At 50.4% G+C, this 25,001-nt stretch overlaps 11 non-coding genes across 11 annotated transcripts; all 11 read right to left on the reverse strand.

The window, feature by feature from the left end:
• Positions 1-1,134: 1,134 nt before the first annotated feature.
• Trnal-uaa (transfer RNA leucine (anticodon UAA)) lies at positions 1,135-1,218 on the reverse strand. The gene has a single exon. It is a non-coding gene; the product is annotated as a tRNA-Leu (tRNA).
• A 1,807-nt stretch (positions 1,219-3,025) lies between these two features.
• Positions 3,026-3,109, reverse strand: Trnal-uaa (transfer RNA leucine (anticodon UAA)). The gene has a single exon. It is a non-coding gene; the product is annotated as a tRNA-Leu (tRNA).
• A 1,807-nt stretch (positions 3,110-4,916) lies between these two features.
• On the reverse strand, positions 4,917-5,000 carry Trnal-uaa (transfer RNA leucine (anticodon UAA)). The gene has a single exon. It is a non-coding gene; the product is annotated as a tRNA-Leu (tRNA).
• A 3,698-nt stretch (positions 5,001-8,698) lies between these two features.
• Trnal-uaa (transfer RNA leucine (anticodon UAA)) lies at positions 8,699-8,782 on the reverse strand. The gene has a single exon. It is a non-coding gene; the product is annotated as a tRNA-Leu (tRNA).
• Positions 8,783-10,589: 1,807 nt separating this feature from the next.
• Positions 10,590-10,673, reverse strand: Trnal-uaa (transfer RNA leucine (anticodon UAA)). The gene has a single exon. It is a non-coding gene; the product is annotated as a tRNA-Leu (tRNA).
• Positions 10,674-12,480: 1,807 nt separating this feature from the next.
• Positions 12,481-12,564, reverse strand: Trnal-uaa (transfer RNA leucine (anticodon UAA)). Its single transcript has one exon. It is a non-coding gene; the product is annotated as a tRNA-Leu (tRNA).
• A 1,807-nt stretch (positions 12,565-14,371) lies between these two features.
• Positions 14,372-14,455, reverse strand: Trnal-uaa (transfer RNA leucine (anticodon UAA)). The gene has a single exon. It is a non-coding gene; the product is annotated as a tRNA-Leu (tRNA).
• Positions 14,456-16,262: 1,807 nt separating this feature from the next.
• Trnal-uaa (transfer RNA leucine (anticodon UAA)) lies at positions 16,263-16,346 on the reverse strand. The gene has a single exon. It is a non-coding gene; the product is annotated as a tRNA-Leu (tRNA).
• Positions 16,347-18,153: 1,807 nt separating this feature from the next.
• On the reverse strand, positions 18,154-18,237 carry Trnal-uaa (transfer RNA leucine (anticodon UAA)). The gene has a single exon. It is a non-coding gene; the product is annotated as a tRNA-Leu (tRNA).
• Positions 18,238-20,044: 1,807 nt separating this feature from the next.
• Positions 20,045-20,128, reverse strand: Trnal-uaa (transfer RNA leucine (anticodon UAA)). Its single transcript has one exon. It is a non-coding gene; the product is annotated as a tRNA-Leu (tRNA).
• Positions 20,129-23,826: 3,698 nt separating this feature from the next.
• On the reverse strand, positions 23,827-23,910 carry Trnal-uaa (transfer RNA leucine (anticodon UAA)). Its single transcript has one exon. It is a non-coding gene; the product is annotated as a tRNA-Leu (tRNA).
• Between the last annotated feature and the right edge of the window lie 1,091 nt (positions 23,911-25,001).

Below are 25,001 nucleotides of genomic sequence, written 5' to 3' on the forward strand. Positions count from 1 at the left end.
GTAGCAGAGGGCGGTGGTGGTGTGTCGGTCAGCATGGATGCTTCCCAAGTAGCTGGTCCGGGTTCGAAACCCGGACACCGCACGGAAGTTGTCTCCTTTAATCAGGAGAGTGTTTTCAACGCTCGCGATCGTCGAGTTTCCGAACTGTCGTGTTACGAATGGTTTTCCTTCGCCCCTCGTCCCGCTCCGCGTAGGCAAGTGCGGATTGCGATTCACAGCATCGTGTGTCCCCATGTGTCGACTTGTCTCGACTTTGCTCGGCTGACGCGAAAGCTGACGCTTGCAAATGGGCGTATATGTAGAGGACAGGCGCTAGAATCGACTGGGAGAGACCAAGTCGACAAACACACAACGGACCCTTTCATTTGACTGTGGCCGCAGGTTCGCGAATTTGGGTACCGAGAGGCAAGAGACGGGTCAGCGTGCTGGACCGTATCATTACCGCGCAGCAACACCGAAAACTAAAGGAAAAGGCAAAATTAAAGAATCCAACAGCACGCAGACATCCTAGTTAGTCACCGAGCCGTGTACTAAGCACGCAAAAATGCTGCTTAACTTCGGTGATCGGACGAGAACCCGTGTCGTCAGCGTGGCACAGAAGTCGGCTAGAACGTTTCCAGACGTGTGGACATCTTAGTCCTTGTACAGATCACTTGAGATTTGCCTGGCAGTCTCTCGCGCTGCCTTTTAGGGAAGCAATATGGAATAGCCCTTGGTGGGACGTAACCCACAGCCTTCCCGTTATTAGCATGACACACTAACTTAGTGAGCTTACTGCCCACGCAATACGGCCGCTTCAGAACTCCAGTACCTGAACCACCGTTTCATCTATCTTTATTAAGGCCCTACGATTCATTTAAACACGTATGTGTTGCTGTTGAGGTTTTCTCGCTGTCGCTTGGAACCCAGAGCCACAACACAACGACAACGGAAACGTCCGTGAGAAGAGCTAAACCTCGACACAGGAAAAGTATGTTCCGCTATTTCTTTCCGACCGCTCGGGCTATCGGACGTGCGACGCCTGCACCGCTGTCACTGTCGTCTCTAGTAAAATCTGCATGGCGTGTTTCTGCGTATTTTACTTGTTCTATAAGATCAAGGAAGTATGTTAGTTTCAGAATGTTCAAAATGCATTGCCAGATGTGGGGTTCGAACCCACGCACCCTTACGGGAACCAGAGCTTAAATCGGGCGCCTTAGACCGCTCGGCCAATCTGACGTGCGAGGCATTCGCTCCAGTGACTTCCATCTCTAGAAATATCTCAAGAACCTCGCTGCGAAATCTGTTTCTTTTTTCGGTAGGATGTAATTATGTCAGTTTTAGAATATTTAAGACACAATGTCAGACGTGGCGTAGGAAACGCACCCTCCCTTTCGGGAGCCAATGTGGCGCGTTGGACCGCTTTCTTCCGTCGTTTCCAGTTTGAACTGTAACTAGCAAAACTGTATTTAGTAATAGTAACATTTTCACATTGATGCAAAGAAAACTAGATATTAACGAGCGGCAAATAAGGCCGTTTCCTAGCAACAGCCACGCTGTACATTACGCACTCGTGGGAAGCCAATGAAATACTTCCTGTGAGGCTCAAACTGTCGACCTTCACTTTACAATACTTAGGCACTGCCCCGGTGGTACCGACGCATACATACTGAAACGCCTTTGGATCGTCAGTGGGTACTTCATATTAGAAATTTCATGTTCGCCCTGATGTGCATTAAAGGGCAGATTCTTCAGTGAAAGTTCGTTCTGCGCTCAGTTACAGTATATCGCCCTAGCAGCACCACGGGTTCAGATGTGCTCGCCTTCCACTCGGCGTTGAGCGCCTACAGCGAGATTGCCTTCGGCCTCTGGCGCCAGGAGGGAAGGCGACACATCACGGCGCAAGCAGCGCGTAGCAGAGGGCGGTGGTGGTGTGTCGGTCAGCATGGATGCTTCCCAAGTAGCTGGTCCGGGTTCGAAACCCGGACACCGCACGGAAGTTGTCTCCTTTAATCAGGAGAGTGTTTTCAACGCTCGCGATCGTCGAGTTTCCGAACTGTCGTGTTACGAATGGTTTTCCTTCGCCCCTCGTCCCGCTCCGCGTAGGCAAGTGCGGATTGCGATTCACAGCATCGTGTGTCCCCATGTGTCGACTTGTCTCGACTTTGCTCGGCTGACGCGAAAGCTGACGCTTGCAAATAGGCGTATATGTAGAGGACAGGCGCTAGAATCGACTGGGAGAGACCAACTCGACAAACACACAACGGACCCTTTCATTTGACTGTGGCCGCAGGTTCGCGAATTTGGGTACCGAGAGGCAAGAGACGGGTCAGCGTGCTGGACCGTATCATTACCGCGCAGCAACACCGAAAACTAAAGGAAAAGGCAAAATTAAAGAATCCAACAGCACGCAGACATCCTAGTTAGTCACCGAGCCGTGTACTAAGCACGCAAAAATGCTGCTTAACTTCGGTGATCGGACGAGAACCCGTGTCGTCAGCGTGGCACAGAAGTCGGCTAGAACGTTTCCAGACGTGTGGACATCTTAGTCCTTGTACAGATCACTTGAGATTTGCCTGGCAGTCTCTCGCGCTGCCTTTTAGGGAAGCAATATGGAATAGCCCTTGGTGGGACGTAACCCACAGCCTTCCCGTTATTAGCATGACACACTAACTTAGTGAGCTTACTGCCCACGCAATACGGCCGCTTCAGAACTCCAGTACCTGAACCACCGTTTCATCTATCTTTATTAAGGCCCTACGATTCATTTAAACACGTATGTGTTGCTGTTGAGGTTTTCTCGCTGTCGCTTGGAACCCAGAGCCACAACACAACGACAACGGAAACGTCCGTGAGAAGAGCTAAACCTCGACACAGGAAAAGTATGTTCCGCTATTTCTTTCCGACCGCTCGGGCTATCGGACGTGCGACGCCTGCACCGCTGTCACTGTCGTCTCTAGTAAAATCTGCATGGCGTGTTTCTGCGTATTTTACTTGTTCTATAAGATCAAGGAAGTATGTTAGTTTCAGAATGTTCAAAATGCATTGCCAGATGTGGGGTTCGAACCCACGCACCCTTACGGGAACCAGAGCTTAAATCGGGCGCCTTAGACCGCTCGGCCAATCTGACGTGCGAGGCATTCGCTCCAGTGACTTCCATCTCTAGAAATATCTCAAGAACCTCGCTGCGAAATCTGTTTCTTTTTTCGGTAGGATGTAATTATGTCAGTTTTAGAATATTTAAGACACAATGTCAGACGTGGCGTAGGAAACGCACCCTCCCTTTCGGGAGCCAATGTGGCGCGTTGGACCGCTTTCTTCCGTCGTTTCCAGTTTGAACTGTAACTAGCAAAACTGTATTTAGTAATAGTAACATTTTCACATTGATGCAAAGAAAACTAGATATTAACGAGCGGCAAATAAGGCCGTTTCCTAGCAACAGCCACGCTGTACATTACGCACTCGTGGGAAGCCAATGAAATACTTCCTGTGAGGCTCAAACTGTCGACCTTCACTTTACAATACTTAGGCACTGCCCCGGTGGTACCGACGCATACATACTGAAACGCCTTTGGATCGTCAGTGGGTACTTCATATTAGAAATTTCATGTTCGCCCTGATGTGCATTAAAGGGCAGATTCTTCAGTGAAAGTTCGTTCTGCGCTCAGTTACAGTATATCGCCCTAGCAGCACCACGGGTTCAGATGTGCTCGCCTTCCACTCGGCGTTGAGCGCCTACAGCGAGATTGCCTTCGGCCTCTGGCGCCAGGAGGGAAGGCGACACATCACGGCGCAAGCAGCGCGTAGCAGAGGGCGGTGGTGGTGTGTCGGTCAGCATGGATGCTTCCCAAGTAGCTGGTCCGGGTTCGAAACCCGGACACCGCACGGAAGTTGTCTCCTTTAATCAGGAGAGTGTTTTCAACGCTCGCGATCGTCGAGTTTCCGAACTGTCGTGTTACGAATGGTTTTCCTTCGCCCCTCGTCCCGCTCCGCGTAGGCAAGTGCGGATTGCGATTCACAGCATCGTGTGTCCCCATGTGTCGACTTGTCTCGACTTTGCTCGGCTGACGCGAAAGCTGACGCTTGCAAATGGGCGTATATGTAGAGGACAGGCGCTAGAATCGACTGGGAGAGACCAACTCGACAAACACACAACGGACCCTTTCATTTGACTGTGGCCGCAGCTTCGCGAATTTGGGTACCGAGAGGCAAGAGACGGGTCAGCGTGCTGGACCGTATCATTACCGCGCAGCAACACCGAAAACTAAAGGAAAAAGCAAAATTAAAGAATCCAACAGCACGCAGACATCCTAGTTAGTCACCGAGCCGTGTACTAAGCACGCAAAAATTCTGCTTAACTTCGGTGATCGGACGAGAACCCGTGTCGTCAGCGTGGTACAGAAGTCGGCTAGAACGTTTCCAGACGTGTGGACATCTTAGTCCTTGTACAGATCACTTGAGATTTGCCTGGCAGTCTCTCGCGCTGCCTTTTAGGGAAGCAATATGGAATAGCCCTTGGTGGGACGTAACCCACAGCCTTCCCGTTATTAGCATGACCCACTAACTTAGTGAGCTTACTGCCCACGCAATACGGCCGCTTCAGAACTCCAGTACCTGAACCACCGTTTCATCTATCTTTATTAAGGCCCTACGATTCATTTAAACACGTATGTGTTGCTGTTGAGGTTTTCTCGCTGTCGCTTGGAACCCAGAGCCACAACACAACGACAACGGAAACGTCCGTGAGAAGAGCTAAACCTCGACACAGGAAAAGTATGTTCCGCTATTTCTTTCCGACCGCTCGGGCTATCGGACGTGCGACGCCTGCACCGCTGTCACTGTCGTCTCTAGTAAAATCTGCATGGCGTGTTTCTGCGTAATTTACTTGTTCTATAAGATCAAGGAAGTATGTTAGTTTCAGAATGTTCAAAATGCATTGCCAGATGTGGGGTTCGAACCCACGCTCCCTTACGGGAACCAGAGCTTAAATCGGGCGCCTTAGACCGCTCGGCCAATCTGACGTGCGAGGCATTCGCTCCAGTGACTTCCATCTCTAGAAATATCTCAAGAACCTCGCTGCGAAATCTGTTTCTTTTTTCGGTAGGATGTAATTATGTCAGTTTTAGAATATTTAAGACACAATGTCAGACGTGGCGTAGGAAACGCACCCTCCCTTTCGGGAGCCAATGTGGCGCGTTGGACCGCTTTCTTCCGTCGTTTCCAGTTTGAACTGTAACTAGCAAAACTGTATTTAGTAATAGTAACATTTTCACATTGATGCAAAGAAAACTAGATATTAACGAGCGGCAAATAAGGCCGTTTCCTAGCAACAGCCACGCTGTACATTACGCACTCGTGGGAAGCCAATGAAATACTTCCTGTGAGGCTCAAACTGTCGACCTTCACTTTACAATACTTAGGCACTGCCCCGGTGGTACCGACGCATACATACTGAAACGCCTTTGGATCGTCAGTGGGTACTTCATATTAGAAATTTCATGTTCGCCCTGATGTGCATTAAAGGGCAGATTCTTCAGTGAAAGTTCGTTCTGCGCTCAGTTACAGTATATCGCCCTAGCAGCACCACGGGTTCAGATGTGCTCGCCTTCCACTCGGCGTTGAGCGCCTACAGCGAGATTGCCTTCGGCCTCTGGCGCCAGGAGGGAAGGCGACACATCACGGCGCAAGCAGCGCGTAGCAGAGGGCGGTGGTGGTGTGTCGGTCAGCATGGATGCTTCCCAAGTAGCTGGTCCGGGTTCGAAACCCGGACACCGCACGGAAGTTGTCTCCTTTAATCAGGAGAGTGTTTTCAACGCTCGCGATCGTCGAGTTTCCGAACTGTCGTGTTACGAATGGTTTTCCTTCGCCCCTCGTCCCGCTCCGCGTAGGCAAGTGCGGATTGCGATTCACAGCATCGTGTGTCCCCATGTGTCGACTTGTCTCGACTTTGCTCGGCTGACGCGAAAGCTGACGCTTGCAAATGGGCGTATATGTAGAGGACAGGCGCTAGAATCGACTGGGAGAGACCAAGTCGACAAACACACAACGGACCCTTTCATTTGACTGTGGCCGCAGGTTCGCGAATTTGGGTACCGAGAGGCAAGAGACGGGTCAGCGTGCTGGACCGTATCATTACCGCGCAGCAACACCGAAAACTAAAGGAAAAAGCAAAATTAAAGAATCCAACAGCACGCAGACATCCTAGTTAGTCACCGAGCCGTGTACTAAGCACGCAAAAATGCTGCTTAACTTCGGTGATCGGACGAGAACCCGTGTCGTCAGCGTGGCACAGAAGTCGGCTAGAACGTTTCCAGACGTGTGGACATCTTAGTCCTTGTACAGATCACTTGAGATTTGCCTGGCAGTCTCTCGCGCTGCCTTTTAGGGAAGCAATATGGAATAGCCCTTGGTGGGACGTAACCCACAGCCTTCCCGTTATTAGCATGACCCACTAACTTAGTGAGCTTACTGCCCACGCAATACGGCCGCTTCAGAACTCCAGTACCTGAACCACCGTTTCATCTATCTTTATTAAGGCCCTACGATTCATTTAAACACGTATGTGTTGCTGTTGAGGTTTTCTCGCTGTCGCTTGGAACCCAGAGCCACAACACAACGACAACGGAAACGTCCGTGAGAAGAGCTAAACCTCGACACAGGAAAAGTATGTTCCGCTATTTCTTTCCGACCGCTCGGGCTATCGGACGTGCGACGCCTGCACCGCTGTCACTGTCGTCTCTAGTAAAATCTGCATGGCGTGTTTCTGCGTAATTTACTTGTTCTATAAGATCAAGGAAGTATGTTAGTTTCAGAATGTTCAAAATGCATTGCCAGATGTTGGGTTCGAACCCACGCTCCCTTACGGGAACCAGAGCTTAAATCGGGCGCCTTAGACCGCTCGGCCAATCTGACGTGCGAGGCATTCGCTCCAGTGACTTCCATCTCTAGAAATATCTCAAGAACCTCGCTGCGAAATCTGTTTCTTTTTTCGGTAGGATGTAATTATGTCAGTTTTAGAATATTTAAGACACAATGTCAGACGTGGCGTAGGAAACGCACCCTCCCTTTCGGGAGCCAATGTGGCGCGTTGGACCGCTTTCTTCCGTCGTTTCCAGTTTGAACTGTAACTAGCAAAACTGTATTTAGTAATAGTAACATTTTCACATTGATGCAAAGAAAACTAGATATTAACGAGCGGCAAATAAGGCCGTTTCCTAGCAACAGCCACGCTGTACATTACGCACTCGTGGGAAGCCAATGAAATACTTCCTGTGAGGCTCAAACTGTCGACCTTCACTTTACAATACTTAGGCACTGCCCCGGTGGTACCGACGCATACATACTGAAACGCCTTTGGATCGTCAGTGGGTACTTCATATTAGAAATTTCATGTTCGCCCTGATGTGCATTAAAGGGCAGATTCTTCAGTGAAAGTTCGTTCTGCGCTCAGTTACAGTATATCGCCCTAGCAGCACCACGGGTTCAGATGTGCTCGCCTTCCACTCGGCGTTGAGCGCCTACAGCGAGATTGCCTTCGGCCTCTGGCGCCAGGAGGGAAGGCGACACATCACGGCGCAAGCAGCGCGTAGCAGAGGGCGGTGGTGGTGTGTCGGTCAGCATGGATGCTTCCCAAGTAGCTGGTCCGGGTTCGAAACCCGGACACCGCACGGAAGTTGTCTCCTTTAATCAGGAGAGTGTTTTCAACGCTCGCGATCGTCGAGTTTCCGAACTGTCGTGTTACGAATGGTTTTCCTTCGCCCCTCGTCCCGCTCCGCGTAGGCAAGTGCGGATTGCGATTCACAGCATCGTGTGTCCCCATGTGTCGACTTGTCTCGACTTTGCTCGGCTGACGCGAAAGCTGACGCTTGCAAATGGGCGTATATGTAGAGGACAGGCGCTAGAATCGACTGGGAGAGACCAACTCGACAAACACACAACGGACCCTTTCATTTGACTGTGGCCGCAGCTTCGCGAATTTGGGTACCGAGAGGCAAGAGACGGGTCAGCGTGCTGGACCGTATCATTACCGCGCAGCAACACCGAAAACTAAAGGAAAAAGCAAAATTAAAGAATCCAACAGCACGCAGACATCCTAGTTAGTCACCGAGCCGTGTACTAAGCACGCAAAAATTCTGCTTAACTTCGGTGATCGGACGAGAACCCGTGTCGTCAGCGTGGCACAGAAGTCGGCTAGAACGTTTCCAGACGTGTGGACATCTTAGTCCTTGTACAGATCACTTGAGATTTGCCTGGCAGTCTCTCGCGCTGCCTTTTAGGGAAGCAATATGGAATAGCCCTTGGTGGGACGTAACCCACAGCCTTCCCGTTATTAGCATGACCCACTAACTTAGTGAGCTTACTGCCCACGCAATACGGCCGCTTCAGAACTCCAGTACCTGAACCACCGTTTCATCTATCTTTATTAAGGCCCTACGATTCATTTAAACACGTATGTGTTGCTGTTGAGGTTTTCTCGCTGTCGCTTGGAACCCAGAGCCACAACACAACGACAACGGAAACGTCCGTGAGAAGAGCTAAACCTCGACACAGGAAAAGTATGTTCCGCTATTTCTTTCCGACCGCTCGGGCTATCGGACGTGCGACGCCTGCACCGCTGTCACTGTCGTCTCTAGTAAAATCTGCATGGCGTGTTTCTGCGTAATTTACTTGTTCTATAAGATCAAGGAAGTATGTTAGTTTCAGAATGTTCAAAATGCATTGCCAGATGTGGGGTTCGAACCCACGCTCCCTTACGGGAACCAGAGCTTAAATCGGGCGCCTTAGACCGCTCGGCCAATCTGACGTGCGAGGCATTCGCTCCAGTGACTTCCATCTCTAGAAATATCTCAAGAACCTCGCTGCGAAATCTGTTTCTTTTTTCGGTAGGATGTAATTATGTCAGTTTTAGAATATTTAAGACACAATGTCAGACGTGGCGTAGGAAACGCACCCTCCCTTTCGGGAGCCAATGTGGCGCGTTGGACCGCTTTCTTCCGTCGTTTCCAGTTTGAACTGTAACTAGCAAAACTGTATTTAGTAATAGTAACATTTTCACATTGATGCAAAGAAAACTAGATATTAACGAGCGGCAAATAAGGCCGTTTCCTAGCAACAGCCACGCTGTACATTACGCACTCGTGGGAAGCCAATGAAATACTTCCTGTGAGGCTCAAACTGTCGACCTTCACTTTACAATACTTAGGCACTGCCCCGGTGGTACCGACGCATACATACTGAAACGCCTTTGGATCGTCAGTGGGTACTTCATATTAGAAATTTCATGTTCGCCCTGATGTGCATTAAAGGGCAGATTCTTCAGTGAAAGTTCGTTCTGCGCTCAGTTACAGTATATCGCCCTAGCAGCACCACGGGTTCAGATGTGCTCGCCTTCCACTCGGCGTTGAGCGCCTACAGCGAGATTGCCTTCGGCCTCTGGCGCCAGGAGGGAAGGCGACACATCACGGCGCAAGCAGCGCGTAGCAGAGGGCGGTGGTGGTGTGTCGGTCAGCATGGATGCTTCCCAAGTAGCTGGTCCGGGTTCGAAACCCGGACACCGCACGGAAGTTGTCTCCTTTAATCAGGAGAGTGTTTTCAACGCTCGCGATCGTCGAGTTTCCGAACTGTCGTGTTACGAATGGTTTTCCTTCGCCCCTCGTCCCGCTCCGCGTAGGCAAGTGCGGATTGCGATTCACAGCATCGTGTGTCCCCATGTGTCGACTTGTCTCGACTTTGCTCGGCTGACGCGAAAGCTGACGCTTGCAAATGGGCGTATATGTAGAGGACAGGCGCTAGAATCGACTGGGAGAGACCAACTCGACAAACACACAACGGACCCTTTCATTTGACTGTGGCCGCAGCTTCGCGAATTTGGGTACCGAGAGGCAAGAGACGGGTCAGCGTGCTGGACCGTATCATTACCGCGCAGCAACACCGAAAACTAAAGGAAAAAGCAAAATTAAAGAATCCAACAGCACGCAGACATCCTAGTTAGTCACCGAGCCGTGTACTAAGCACGCAAAAATTCTGCTTAACTTCGGTGATCGGACGAGAACCCGTGTCGTCAGCGTGGCACAGAAGTCGGCTAGAACGTTTCCAGACGTGTGGACATCTTAGTCCTTGTACAGATCACTTGAGATTTGCCTGGCAGTCTCTCGCGCTGCCTTTTAGGGAAGCAATATGGAATAGCCCTTGGTGGGACGTAACCCACAGCCTTCCCGTTATTAGCATGACCCACTAACTTAGTGAGCTTACTGCCCACGCAATACGGCCGCTTCAGAACTCCAGTACCTGAACCACCGTTTCATCTATCTTTATTAAGGCCCTACGATTCATTTAAACACGTATGTGTTGCTGTTGAGGTTTTCTCGCTGTCGCTTGGAACCCAGAGCCACAACACAACGACAACGGAAACGTCCGTGAGAAGAGCTAAACCTCGACACAGGAAAAGTATGTTCCGCTATTTCTTTCCGACCGCTCGGGCTATCGGACGTGCGACGCCTGCACCGCTGTCACTGTCGTCTCTAGTAAAATCTGCATGGCGTGTTTCTGCGTAATTTACTTGTTCTATAAGATCAAGGAAGTATGTTAGTTTCAGAATGTTCAAAATGCATTGCCAGATGTGGGGTTCGAACCCACGCTCCCTTACGGGAACCAGAGCTTAAATCGGGCGCCTTAGACCGCTCGGCCAATCTGACGTGCGAGGCATTCGCTCCAGTGACTTCCATCTCTAGAAATATCTCAAGAACCTCGCTGCGAAATCTGTTTCTTTTTTCGGTAGGATGTAATTATGTCAGTTTTAGAATATTTAAGACACAATGTCAGACGTGGCGTAGGAAACGCACCCTCCCTTTCGGGAGCCAATGTGGCGCGTTGGACCGCTTTCTTCCGTCGTTTCCAGTTTGAACTGTAACTAGCAAAACTGTATTTAGTAATAGTAACATTTTCACATTGATGCAAAGAAAACTAGATATTAACGAGCGGCAAATAAGGCCGTTTCCTAGCAACAGCCACGCTGTACATTACGCACTCGTGGGAAGCCAATGAAATACTTCCTGTGAGGCTCAAACTGTCGACCTTCACTTTACAATACTTAGGCACTGCCCCGGTGGTACCGACGCATACATACTGAAACGCCTTTGGATCGTCAGTGGGTACTTCATATTAGAAATTTCATGTTCGCCCTGATGTGCATTAAAGGGCAGATTCTTCAGTGAAAGTTCGTTCTGCGCTCAGTTACAGTATATCGCCCTAGCAGCACCACGGGTTCAGATGTGCTCGCCTTCCACTCGGCGTTGAGCGCCTACAGCGAGATTGCCTTCGGCCTCTGGCGCCAGGAGGGAAGGCGACACATCACGGCGCAAGCAGCGCGTAGCAGAGGGCGGTGGTGGTGTGTCGGTCAGCATGGATGCTTCCCAAGTAGCTGGTCCGGGTTCGAAACCCGGACACCGCACGGAAGTTGTCTCCTTTAATCAGGAGAGTGTTTTCAACGCTCGCGATCGTCGAGTTTCCGAACTGTCGTGTTACGAATGGTTTTCCTTCGCCCCTCGTCCCGCTCCGCGTAGGCAAGTGCGGATTGCGATTCACAGCATCGTGTGTCCCCATGTGTCGACTTGTCTCGACTTTGCTCGGCTGACGCGAAAGCTGACGCTTGCAAATGGGCGTATATGTAGAGGACAGGCGCTAGAATCGACTGGGAGAGACCAAGTCGACAAACACACAACGGACCCTTTCATTTGACTGTGGCCGCAGGTTCGCGAATTTGGGTACCGAGAGGCAAGAGACGGGTCAGCGTGCTGGACCGTATCATTACCGCGCAGCAACACCGAAAACTAAAGGAAAAAGCAAAATTAAAGAATCCAACAGCACGCAGACATCCTAGTTAGTCACCGAGCCGTGTACTAAGCACGCAAAAATGCTGCTTAACTTCGGTGATCGGACGAGAACCCGTGTCGTCAGCGTGGCACAGAAGTCGGCTAGAACGTTTCCAGACGTGTGGACATCTTAGTCCTTGTACAGATCACTTGAGATTTGCCTGGCAGTCTCTCGCGCTGCCTTTTAGGGAAGCAATATGGAATAGCCCTTGGTGGGACGTAACCCACAGCCTTCCCGTTATTAGCATGACCCACTAACTTAGTGAGCTTACTGCCCACGCAATACGGCCGCTTCAGAACTCCAGTACCTGAACCACCGTTTCATCTATCTTTATTAAGGCCCTACGATTCATTTAAACACGTATGTGTTGCTGTTGAGGTTTTCTCGCTGTCGCTTGGAACCCAGAGCCACAACACAACGACAACGGAAACGTCCGTGAGAAGAGCTAAACCTCGACACAGGAAAAGTATGTTCCGCTATTTCTTTCCGACCGCTCGGGCTATCGGACGTGCGACGCCTGCACCGCTGTCACTGTCGTCTCTAGTAAAATCTGCATGGCGTGTTTCTGCGTAATTTACTTGTTCTATAAGATCAAGGAAGTATGTTAGTTTCAGAATGTTCAAAATGCATTGCCAGATGTGGGGTTCGAACCCACGCTCCCTTACGGGAACCAGAGCTTAAATCGGGCGCCTTAGACCGCTCGGCCAATCTGACGTGCGAGGCATTCGCTCCAGTGACTTCCATCTCTAGAAATATCTCAAGAACCTCGCTGCGAAATCTGTTTCTTTTTTCGGTAGGATGTAATTATGTCAGTTTTAGAATATTTAAGACACAATGTCAGACGTGGCGTAGGAAACGCACCCTCCCTTTCGGGAGCCAATGTGGCGCGTTGGACCGCTTTCTTCCGTCGTTTCCAGTTTGAACTGTAACTAGCAAAACTGTATTTAGTAATAGTAACATTTTCACATTGATGCAAAGAAAACTAGATATTAACGAGCGGCAAATAAGGCCGTTTCCTAGCAACAGCCACGCTGTACATTACGCACTCGTGGGAAGCCAATGAAATACTTCCTGTGAGGCTCAAACTGTCGACCTTCACTTTACAATACTTAGGCACTGCCCCGGTGGTACCGACGCATACATACTGAAACGCCTTTGGATCGTCAGTGGGTACTTCATATTAGAAATTTCATGTTCGCCCTGATGTGCATTAAAGGGCAGATTCTTCAGTGAAAGTTCGTTCTGCGCTCAGTTACAGTATATCGCCCTAGCAGCACCACGGGTTCAGATGTGCTCGCCTTCCACTCGGCGTTGAGCGCCTACAGCGAGATTGCCTTCGGCCTCTGGCGCCAGGAGGGAAGGCGACACATCACGGCGCAAGCAGCGCGTAGCAGAGGGCGGTGGTGGTGTGTCGGTCAGCATGGATGCTTCCCAAGTAGCTGGTCCGGGTTCGAAACCCGGACACCGCACGGAAGTTGTCTCCTTTAATCAGGAGAGTGTTTTCAACGCTCGCGATCGTCGAGTTTCCGAACTGTCGTGTTACGAATGGTTTTCCTTCGCCCCTCGTCCCGCTCCGCGTAGGCAAGTGCGGATTGCGATTCACAGCATCGTGTGTCCCCATGTGTCGACTTGTCTCGACTTTGCTCGGCTGACGCGAAAGCTGACGCTTGCAAATGGGCGTATATGTAGAGGACAGGCGCTAGAATCGACTGGGAGAGACCAAGTCGACAAACACACAACGGACCCTTTCATTTGACTGTGGCCGCAGGTTCGCGAATTTGGGTACCGAGAGGCAAGAGACGGGTCAGCGTGCTGGACCGTATCATTACCGCGCAGCAACACCGAAAACTAAAGGAAAAAGCAAAATTAAAGAATCCAACAGCACGCAGACATCCTAGTTAGTCACCGAGCCGTGTACTAAGCACGCAAAAATGCTGCTTAACTTCGGTGATCGGACGAGAACCCGTGTCGTCAGCGTGGCACAGAAGTCGGCTAGAACGTTTCCAGACGTGTGGACATCTTAGTCCTTGTACAGATCACTTGAGATTTGCCTGGCAGTCTCTCGCGCTGCCTTTTAGGGAAGCAATATGGAATAGCCCTTGGTGGGACGTAACCCACAGCCTTCCCGTTATTAGCATGACCCACTAACTTAGTGAGCTTACTGCCCACGCAATACGGCCGCTTCAGAACTCCAGTACCTGAACCACCGTTTCATCTATCTTTATTAAGGCCCTACGATTCATTTAAACACGTATGTGTTGCTGTTGAGGTTTTCTCGCTGTCGCTTGGAACCCAGAGCCACAACACAACGACAACGGAAACGTCCGTGAGAAGAGCTAAACCTCGACACAGGAAAAGTATGTTCCGCTATTTCTTTCCGACCGCTCGGGCTATCGGACGTGCGACGCCTGCACCGCTGTCACTGTCGTCTCTAGTAAAATCTGCATGGCGTGTTTCTGCGTAATTTACTTGTTCTATAAGATCAAGGAAGTATGTTAGTTTCAGAATGTTCAAAATGCATTGCCAGATGTGGGGTTCGAACCCACGCTCCCTTACGGGAACCAGAGCTTAAATCGGGCGCCTTAGACCGCTCGGCCAATCTGACGTGCGAGGCATTCGCTCCAGTGACTTCCATCTCTAGAAATATCTCAAGAACCTCGCTGCGAAATCTGTTTCTTTTTTCGGTAGGATGTAATTATGTCAGTTTTAGAATATTTAAGACACAATGTCAGACGTGGCGTAGGAAACGCACCCTCCCTTTCGGGAGCCAATGTGGCGCGTTGGACCGCTTTCTTCCGTCGTTTCCAGTTTGAACTGTAACTAGCAAAACTGTATTTAGTAATAGTAACATTTTCACATTGATGCAAAGAAAACTAGATATTAACGAGCGGCAAATAAGGCCGTTTCCTAGCAACAGCCACGCTGTACATTACGCACTCGTGGGAAGCCAATGAAATACTTCCTGTGAGGCTCAAACTGTCGACCTTCACTTTACAATACTTAGGCACTGCCCCGGTGGTACCGACGCATACATACTGAAACGCCTTTGGATCGTCAGTGGGTACTTCATATTAGAAATTTCATGTTCGCCCTGATGTGCATTAAAGGGCAGATTCTTCAGTGAAAGTTCGTTCTGCGCTCAGTTACAGTATATCGCCCTAGCAGCACCACGGGTTCAGATGTGCTCGCCTTCCACTCGGCGTTGAGCGCCTACAGCGAGATTGCCTTCGGCCTCTGGCGCCAGGAGGGAAGGCGACACATCACGGCGCAAGCAGCGCGTAGCAGAGGGCGGTGGTGGTGTGTCGGTCAGCATGGATGCTTCCCAAGTAGCTGGTCCGGGTTCGAAACCCGGACACCGCACGGAAGTTGTCTCCTTTAATCAGGAGAGTGTTTTCAACGCTCGCGATCGTCGAGTTTCCGAACTGTCGTGTTACGAATGGTTTTCCTTCGCCCCTCGTCCCGCTCCGCGTAGGCAAGTGCGGATTGCGATTCACAGCATCGTGTGTCCCCATGTGTCGACTTGTCTCGACTTTGCTCGGCTGACGCGAAAGCTGACGCTTGCAAATGGGCGTATATGTAGAGGACAGGCGCTAGAATCGACTGGGAGAGACCAAGTCGACAAACACACAACGGACCCTTTCATTTGACTGTGGCCGCAGGTTCGCGAATTTGGGTACCGAGAGGCAAGAGACGGGTCAGCGTGCTGGACCGTATCATTACCGCGCAGCAACACCGAAAACTAAAGGAAAAAGCAAAATTAAAGAATCCAACAGCACGCAGACATCCTAGTTAGTCACCGAGCCGTGTACTAAGCACGCAAAAATGCTGCTTAACTTCGGTGATCGGACGAGAACCCGTGTCGTCAGCGTGGCACAGAAGTCGGCTAGAACGTTTCCAGACGTGTGGACATCTTAGTCCTTGTACAGATCACTTGAGATTTGCCTGGCAGTCTCTCGCGCTGCCTTTTAGGGAAGCAATATGGAATAGCCCTTGGTGGGACGTAACCCACAGCCTTCCCGTTATTAGCATGACCCACTAACTTAGTGAGCTTACTGCCCACGCAATACGGCCGCTTCAGAACTCCAGTACCTGAACCACCGTTTCATCTATCTTTATTAAGGCCCTACGATTCATTTAAACACGTATGTGTTGCTGTTGAGGTTTTCTCGCTGTCGCTTGGAACCCAGAGCCACAACACAACGACAACGGAAACGTCCGTGAGAAGAGCTAAACCTCGACACAGGAAAAGTATGTTCCGCTATTTCTTTCCGACCGCTCGGGCTATCGGACGTGCGACGCCTGCACCGCTGTCACTGTCGTCTCTAGTAAAATCTGCATGGCGTGTTTCTGCGTAATTTACTTGTTCTATAAGATCAAGGAAGTATGTTAGTTTCAGAATGTTCAAAATGCATTGCCAGATGTGGGGTTCGAACCCACGCTCCCTTACGGGAACCAGAGCTTAAATCGGGCGCCTTAGACCGCTCGGCCAATCTGACGTGCGAGGCATTCGCTCCAGTGACTTCCATCTCTAGAAATATCTCAAGAACCTCGCTGCGAAATCTGTTTCTTTTTTCGGTAGGATGTAATTATGTCAGTTTTAGAATATTTAAGACACAATGTCAGACGTGGCGTAGGAAACGCACCCTCCCTTTCGGGAGCCAATGTGGCGCGTTGGACCGCTTTCTTCCGTCGTTTCCAGTTTGAACTGTAACTAGCAAAACTGTATTTAGTAATAGTAACATTTTCACATTGATGCAAAGAAAACTAGATATTAACGAGCGGCAAATAAGGCCGTTTCCTAGCAACAGCCACGCTGTACATTACGCACTCGTGGGAAGCCAATGAAATACTTCCTGTGAGGCTCAAACTGTCGACCTTCACTTTACAATACTTAGGCACTGCCCCGGTGGTACCGACGCATACATACTGAAACGCCTTTGGATCGTCAGTGGGTACTTCATATTAGAAATTTCATGTTCGCCCTGATGTGCATTAAAGGGCAGATTCTTCAGTGAAAGTTCGTTCTGCGCTCAGTTACAGTATATCGCCCTAGCAGCACCACGGGTTCAGATGTGCTCGCCTTCCACTCGGCGTTGAGCGCCTACAGCGAGATTGCCTTCGGCCTCTGGCGCCAGGAGGGAAGGCGACACATCACGGCGCAAGCAGCGCGTAGCAGAGGGCGGTGGTGGTGTGTCGGTCAGCATGGATGCTTCCCAAGTAGCTGGTCCGGGTTCGAAACCCGGACACCGCACGGAAGTTGTCTCCTTTAATCAGGAGAGTGTTTTCAACGCTCGCGATCGTCGAGTTTCCGAACTGTCGTGTTACGAATGGTTTTCCTTCGCCCCTCGTCCCGCTCCGCGTAGGCAAGTGCGGATTGCGATTCACAGCATCGTGTGTCCCCATGTGTCGACTTGTCTCGACTTTGCTCGGCTGACGCGAAAGCTGACGCTTGCAAATGGGCGTATATGTAGAGGACAGGCGCTAGAATCGACTGGGAGAGACCAAGTCGACAAACACACAACGGACCCTTTCATTTGACTGTGGCCGCAGGTTCGCGAATTTGGGTACCGAGAGGCAAGAGACGGGTCAGCGTGCTGGACCGTATCATTACCGCGCAGCAACACCGAAAACTAAAGGAAAAAGCAAAATTAAAGAATCCAACAGCACGCAGACATCCTAGTTAGTCACCGAGCCGTGTACTAAGCACGCAAAAATGCTGCTTAACTTCGGTGATCGGACGAGAACCCGTGTCGTCAGCGTGGCACAGAAGTCGGCTAGAACGTTTCCAGACGTGTGGACATCTTAGTCCTTGTACAGATCACTTGAGATTTGCCTGGCAGTCTCTCGCGCTGCCTTTTAGGGAAGCAATATGGAATAGCCCTTGGTGGGACGTAACCCACAGCCTTCCCGTTATTAGCATGACCCACTAACTTAGTGAGCTTACTGCCCACGCAATACGGCCGCTTCAGAACTCCAGTACCTGAACCACCGTTTCATCTATCTTTATTAAGGCCCTACGATTCATTTAAACACGTATGTGTTGCTGTTGAGGTTTTCTCGCTGTCGCTTGGAACCCAGAGCCACAACACAACGACAACGGAAACGTCCGTGAGAAGAGCTAAACCTCGACACAGGAAAAGTATGTTCCGCTATTTCTTTCCGACCGCTCGGGCTATCGGACGTGCGACGCCTGCACCGCTGTCACTGTCGTCTCTAGTAAAATCTGCATGGCGTGTTTCTGCGTAATTTACTTGTTCTATAAGATCAAGGAAGTATGTTAGTTTCAGAATGTTCAAAATGCATTGCCAGATGTGGGGTTCGAACCCACGCTCCCTTACGGGAACCAGAGCTTAAATCGGGCGCCTTAGACCGCTCGGCCAATCTGACGTGCGAGGCATTCGCTCCAGTGACTTCCATCTCTAGAAATATCTCAAGAACCTCGCTGCGAAATCTGTTTCTTTTTTCGGTAGGATGTAATTATGTCAGTTTTAGAATATTTAAGACACAATGTCAGACGTGGCGTAGGAAACGCACCCTCCCTTTCGGGAGCCAATGTGGCGCGTTGGACCGCTTTCTTCCGTCGTTTCCAGTTTGAACTGTAACTAGCAAAACTGTATTTAGTAATAGTAACATTTTCACATTGATGCAAAGAAAACTAGATATTAACGAGCGGCAAATAAGGCCGTTTCCTAGCAACAGCCACGCTGTACATTACGCACTCGTGGGAAGCCAATGAAATACTTCCTGTGAGGCTCAAACTGTCGACCTTCACTTTACAATACTTAGGCACTGCCCCGGTGGTACCGACGCATACATACTGAAACGCCTTTGGATCGTCAGTGGGTACTTCATATTAGAAATTTCATGTTCGCCCTGATGTGCATTAAAGGGCAGATTCTTCAGTGAAAGTTCGTTCTGCGCTCAGTTACAGTATATCGCCCTAGCAGCACCACGGGTTCAGATGTGCTCGCCTTCCACTCGGCGTTGAGCGCCTACAGCGAGATTGCCTTCGGCCTCTGGCGCCAGGAGGGAAGGCGACACATCACGGCGCAAGCAGCGCGTAGCAGAGGGCGGTGGTGGTGTGTCGGTCAGCATGGATGCTTCCCAAGTAGCTGGTCCGGGTTCGAAACCCGGACACCGCACGGAAGTTGTCTCCTTTAATCAGGAGAGTGTTTTCAACGCTCGCGATCGTCGAGTTTCCGAACTGTCGTGTTACGAATGGTTTTCCTTCGCCCCTCGTCCCGCTCCGCGTAGGCAAGTGCGGATTGCGATTCACAGCATCGTGTGTCCCCATGTGTCGACTTGTCTCGACTTTGCTCGGCTGACGCGAAAGCTGACGCTTGCAAATGGGCGTATATGTAGAGGACAGGCGCTAGAATCGACTGGGAGAGACCAAGTCGACAAACACACAACGGACCCTTTCATTTGACTGTGGCCGCAGGTTCGCGAATTTGGGTACCGAGAGGCAAGAGACGGGTCAGCGTGCTGGACCGTATCATTACCGCGCAGCAACACCGAAAACTAAAGGAAAAAGCAAAATTAAAGAATCCAACAGCACGCAGACATCCTAGTTAGTCACCGAGCCGTGTACTAAGCACGCAAAAATGCTGCTTAACTTCGGTGATCGGACGAGAACCCGTGTCGTCAGCGTGGCACAGAAGTCGGCTAGAACGTTTCCAGACGTGTGGACATCTTAGTCCTTGTACAGATCACTTGAGATTTGCCTGGCAGTCTCTCGCGCTGCCTTTTAGGGAAGCAATATGGAATAGCCCTTGGTGGGACGTAACCCACAGCCTTCCCGTTATTAGCATGACCCACTAACTTAGTGAGCTTACTGCCCACGCAATACGGCCGCTTCAGAACTCCAGTACCTGAACCACCGTTTCATCTATCTTTATTAAGGCCCTACGATTCATTTAAACACGTATGTGTTGCTGTTGAGGTTTTCTCGCTGTCGCTTGGAACCCAGAGCCACAACACAACGACAACGGAAACGTCCGTGAGAAGAGCTAAACCTCGACACAGGAAAAGTATGTTCCGCTATTTCTTTCCGACCGCTCGGGCTATCGGACGTGCGACGCCTGCACCGCTGTCACTGTCGTCTCTAGTAAAATCTGCATGGCGTGTTTCTGCGTAATTTACTTGTTCTATAAGATCAAGGAAGTATGTTAGTTTCAGAATGTTCAAAATGCATTGCCAGATGTGGGGTTCGAACCCACGCTCCCTTACGGGAACCAGAGCTTAAATCGGGCGCCTTAGACCGCTCGGCCAATCTGACGTGCGAGGCATTCGCTCCAGTGACTTCCATCTCTAGAAATATCTCAAGAACCTCGCTGCGAAATCTGTTTCTTTTTTCGGTAGGATGTAATTATGTCAGTTTTAGAATATTTAAGACACAATGTCAGACGTGGCGTAGGAAACGCACCCTCCCTTTCGGGAGCCAATGTGGCGCGTTGGACCGCTTTCTTCCGTCGTTTCCAGTTTGAACTGTAACTAGCAAAACTGTATTTAGTAATAGTAACATTTTCACATTGATGCAAAGAAAACTAGATATTAACGAGCGGCAAATAAGGCCGTTTCCTAGCAACAGCCACGCTGTACATTACGCACTCGTGGGAAGCCAATGAAATACTTCCTGTGAGGCTCAAACTGTCGACCTTCACTTTACAATACTTAGGCACTGCCCCGGTGGTACCGACGCATACATACTGAAACGCCTTTGGATCGTCAGTGGGTACTTCATATTAGAAATTTCATGTTCGCCCTGATGTGCATTAAAGGGCAGATTCTTCAGTGAAAGTTCGTTCTGCGCTCAGTTACAGTATATCGCCCTAGCAGCACCACGGGTTCAGATGTGCTCGCCTTCCACTCGGCGTTGAGCGCCTACAGCGAGATTGCCTTCGGCCTCTGGCGCCAGGAGGGAAGGCGACACATCACGGCGCAAGCAGCGCGTAGCAGAGGGCGGTGGTGGTGTGTCGGTCAGCATGGATGCTTCCCAAGTAGCTGGTCCGGGTTCGAAACCCGGACACCGCACGGAAGTTGTCTCCTTTAATCAGGAGAGTGTTTTCAACGCTCGCGATCGTCGAGTTTCCGAACTGTCGTGTTACGAATGGTTTTCCTTCGCCCCTCGTCCCGCTCCGCGTAGGCAAGTGCGGATTGCGATTCACAGCATCGTGTGTCCCCATGTGTCGACTTGTCTCGACTTTGCTCGGCTGACGCGAAAGCTGACGCTTGCAAATGGGCGTATATGTAGAGGACAGGCGCTAGAATCGACTGGGAGAGACCAAGTCGACAAACACACAACGGACCCTTTCATTTGACTGTGGCCGCAGCTTCGCGAATTTGGGTACCGAGAGGCAAGAGACGGGTCAGCGTGCTGGACCGTATCATTACCGCGCAGCAACACCGAAAACTAAAGGAAAAAGCAAAATTAAAGAATCCAACAGCACGCAGACATCCTAGTTAGTCACCGAGCCGTGTACTAAGCACGCAAAAATGCTGCTTAACTTCGGTGATCGGACGAGAACCCGTGTCGTCAGCGTGGCACAGAAGTCGGCTAGAACGTTTCCAGACGTGTGGACATCTTAGTCCTTGTACAGATCACTTGAGATTTGCCTGGCAGTCTCTCGCGCTGCCTTTTAGGGAAGCAATATGGAATAGCCCTTGGTGGGACGTAACCCACAGCCTTCCCGTTATTAGCATGACCCACTAACTTAGTGAGCTTACTGCCCACGCAATACGGCCGCTTCAGAACTCCAGTACCTGAACCACCGTTTCATCTATCTTTATTAAGGCCCTACGATTCATTTAAACACGTATGTGTTGCTGTTGAGGTTTTCTCGCTGTCGCTTGGAACCCAGAGCCACAACACAACGACAACGGAAACGTCCGTGAGAAGAGCTAAACCTCGACACAGGAAAAGTATGTTCCGCTATTTCTTTCCGACCGCTCGGGCTATCGGACGTGCGACGCCTGCACCGCTGTCACTGTCGTCTCTAGTAAAATCTGCATGGCGTGTTTCTGCGTAATTTACTTGTTCTATAAGATCAAGGAAGTATGTTAGTTTCAGAATGTTCAAAATGCATTGCCAGATGTTGGGTTCGAACCCACGCTCCCTTACGGGAACCAGAGCTTAAATCGGGCGCCTTAGACCGCTCGGCCAATCTGACGTGCGAGGCATTCGCTCCAGTGACTTCCATCTCTAGAAATATCTCAAGAACCTCGCTGCGAAATCTGTTTCTTTTTTCGGTAGGATGTAATTATGTCAGTTTTAGAATATTTAAGACACAATGTCAGACGTGGCGTAGGAAACGCACCCTCCCTTTCGGGAGCCAATGTGGCGCGTTGGACCGCTTTCTTCCGTCGTTTCCAGTTTGAACTGTAACTAGCAAAACTGTATTTAGTAATAGTAACATTTTCACATTGATGCAAAGAAAACTAGATATTAACGAGCGGCAAATAAGGCCGTTTCCTAGCAACAGCCACGCTGTACATTACGCACTCGTGGGAAGCCAATGAAATACTTCCTGTGAGGCTCAAACTGTCGACCTTCACTTTACAATACTTAGGCACTGCCCCGGTGGTACCGACGCATACATACTGAAACGCCTTTGGATCGTCAGTGGGTACTTCATATTAGAAATTTCATGTTCGCCCTGATGTGCATTAAAGGGCAGATTCTTCAGTGAAAGTTCGTTCTGCGCTCAGTTACAGTATATCGCCCTAGCAGCACCACGGGTTCAGATGTGCTCGCCTTCCACTCGGCGTTGAGCGCCTACAGCGAGATTGCCTTCGGCCTCTGGCGCCAGGAGGGAAGGCGACACATCACGGCGCAAGCAGCGCGTAGCAGAGGGCGGTGGTGGTGTGTCGGTCAGCATGGATGCTTCCCAAGTAGCTGGTCCGGGTTCGAAACCCGGACACCGCACGGAAGTTGTCTCCTTTAATCAGGAGAGTGTTTTCAACGCTCGCGATCGTCGAGTTTCCGAACTGTCGTGTTACGAATGGTTTTCCTTCGCCCCTCGTCCCGCTCCGCGTAGGCAAGTGCGGATTGCGATTCACAGCATCGTGTGTCCCCATGTGTCGACTTGTCTCGACTTTGCTCGGCTGACGCGAAAGCTGACGCTTGCAAATGGGCGTATATGTAGAGGACAGGCGCTAGAATCGACTGGGAGAGACCAACTCGACAAACACACAACGGACCCTTTCATTTGACTGTGGCCGCAGCTTCGCGAATTTGGGTACCGAGAGGCAAGAGACGGGTCAGCGTGCTGGACCGTATCATTACCGCGCAGCAACACCGAAAACTAAAGGAAAAAGCAAAATTAAAGAATCCAACAGCACGCAGACATCCTAGTTAGTCACCGAGCCGTGTACTAAGCACGCAAAAATTCTGCTTAACTTCGGTGATCGGACGAGAACCCGTGTCGTCAGCGTGGCACAGAAGTCGGCTAGAACGTTTCCAGACGTGTGGACATCTTAGTCCTTGTACAGATCACTTGAGATTTGCCTGGCAGTCTCTCGCGCTGCCTTTTAGGGAAGCAATATGGAATAGCCCTTGGTGGGACGTAACCCACAGCCTTCCCGTTATTAGCATGACCCACTAACTTAGTGAGCTTACTGCCCACGCAATACGGCCGCTTCAGAACTCCAGTACCTGAACCACCGTTTCATCTATCTTTATTAAGGCCCTACGATTCATTTAAACACGTATGTGTTGCTGTTGAGGTTTTCTCGCTGTCGCTTGGAACCCAGAGCCACAACACAACGACAACGGAAACGTCCGTGAGAAGAGCTAAACCTCGACACAGGAAAAGTATGTTCCGCTATTTCTTTCCGACCGCTCGGGCTATCGGACGTGCGACGCCTGCACCGCTGTCACTGTCGTCTCTAGTAAAATCTGCATGGCGTGTTTCTGCGTAATTTACTTGTTCTATAAGATCAAGGAAGTATGTTAGTTTCAGAATGTTCAAAATGCATTGCCAGATGTGGGGTTCGAACCCACGCTCCCTTACGGGAACCAGAGCTTAAATCGGGCGCCTTAGACCGCTCGGCCAATCTGACGTGCGAGGCATTCGCTCCAGTGACTTCCATCTCTAGAAATATCTCAAGAACCTCGCTGCGAAATCTGTTTCTTTTTTCGGTAGGATGTAATTATGTCAGTTTTAGAATATTTAAGACACAATGTCAGACGTGGCGTAGGAAACGCACCCTCCCTTTCGGGAGCCAATGTGGCGCGTTGGACCGCTTTCTTCCGTCGTTTCCAGTTTGAACTGTAACTAGCAAAACTGTATTTAGTAATAGTAACATTTTCACATTGATGCAAAGAAAACTAGATATTAACGAGCGGCAAATAAGGCCGTTTCCTAGCAACAGCCACGCTGTACATTACGCACTCGTGGGAAGCCAATGAAATACTTCCTGTGAGGCTCAAACTGTCGACCTTCACTTTACAATACTTAGGCACTGCCCCGGTGGTACCGACGCATACATACTGAAACGCCTTTGGATCGTCAGTGGGTACTTCATATTAGAAATTTCATGTTCGCCCTGATGTGCATTAAAGGGCAGATTCTTCAGTGAAAGTTCGTTCTGCGCTCAGTTACAGTATATCGCCCTAGCAGCACCACGGGTTCAGATGTGCTCGCCTTCCACTCGGCGTTGAGCGCCTACAGCGAGATTGCCTTCGGCCTCTGGCGCCAGGAGGGAAGGCGACACATCACGGCGCAAGCAGCGCGTAGCAGAGGGCGGTGGTGGTGTGTCGGTCAGCATGGATGCTTCCCAAGTAGCTGGTCCGGGTTCGAAACCCGGACACCGCACGGAAGTTGTCTCCTTTAATCAGGAGAGTGTTTTCAACGCTCGCGATCGTCGAGTTTCCGAACTGTCGTGTTACGAATGGTTTTCCTTCGCCCCTCGTCCCGCTCCGCGTAGGCAAGTGCGGATTGCGATTCACAGCATCGTGTGTCCCCATGTGTCGACTTGTCTCGACTTTGCTCGGCTGACGCGAAAGCTGACGCTTGCAAATGGGCGTATATGTAGAGGACAGGCGCTAGAATCGACTGGGAGAGACCAACTCGACAAACACACAACGGACCCTTTCATTTGACTGTGGCCGCAGCTTCGCGAATTTGGGTACCGAGAGGCAAGAGACGGGT

This window comes from Schistocerca cancellata, unplaced genomic scaffold, assembly GCF_023864275.1.
Source record: "Schistocerca cancellata isolate TAMUIC-IGC-003103 unplaced genomic scaffold, iqSchCanc2.1 HiC_scaffold_316, whole genome shotgun sequence".
Lineage (NCBI taxonomy): Eukaryota > Metazoa > Arthropoda > Insecta > Orthoptera > Acrididae > Schistocerca > Schistocerca cancellata.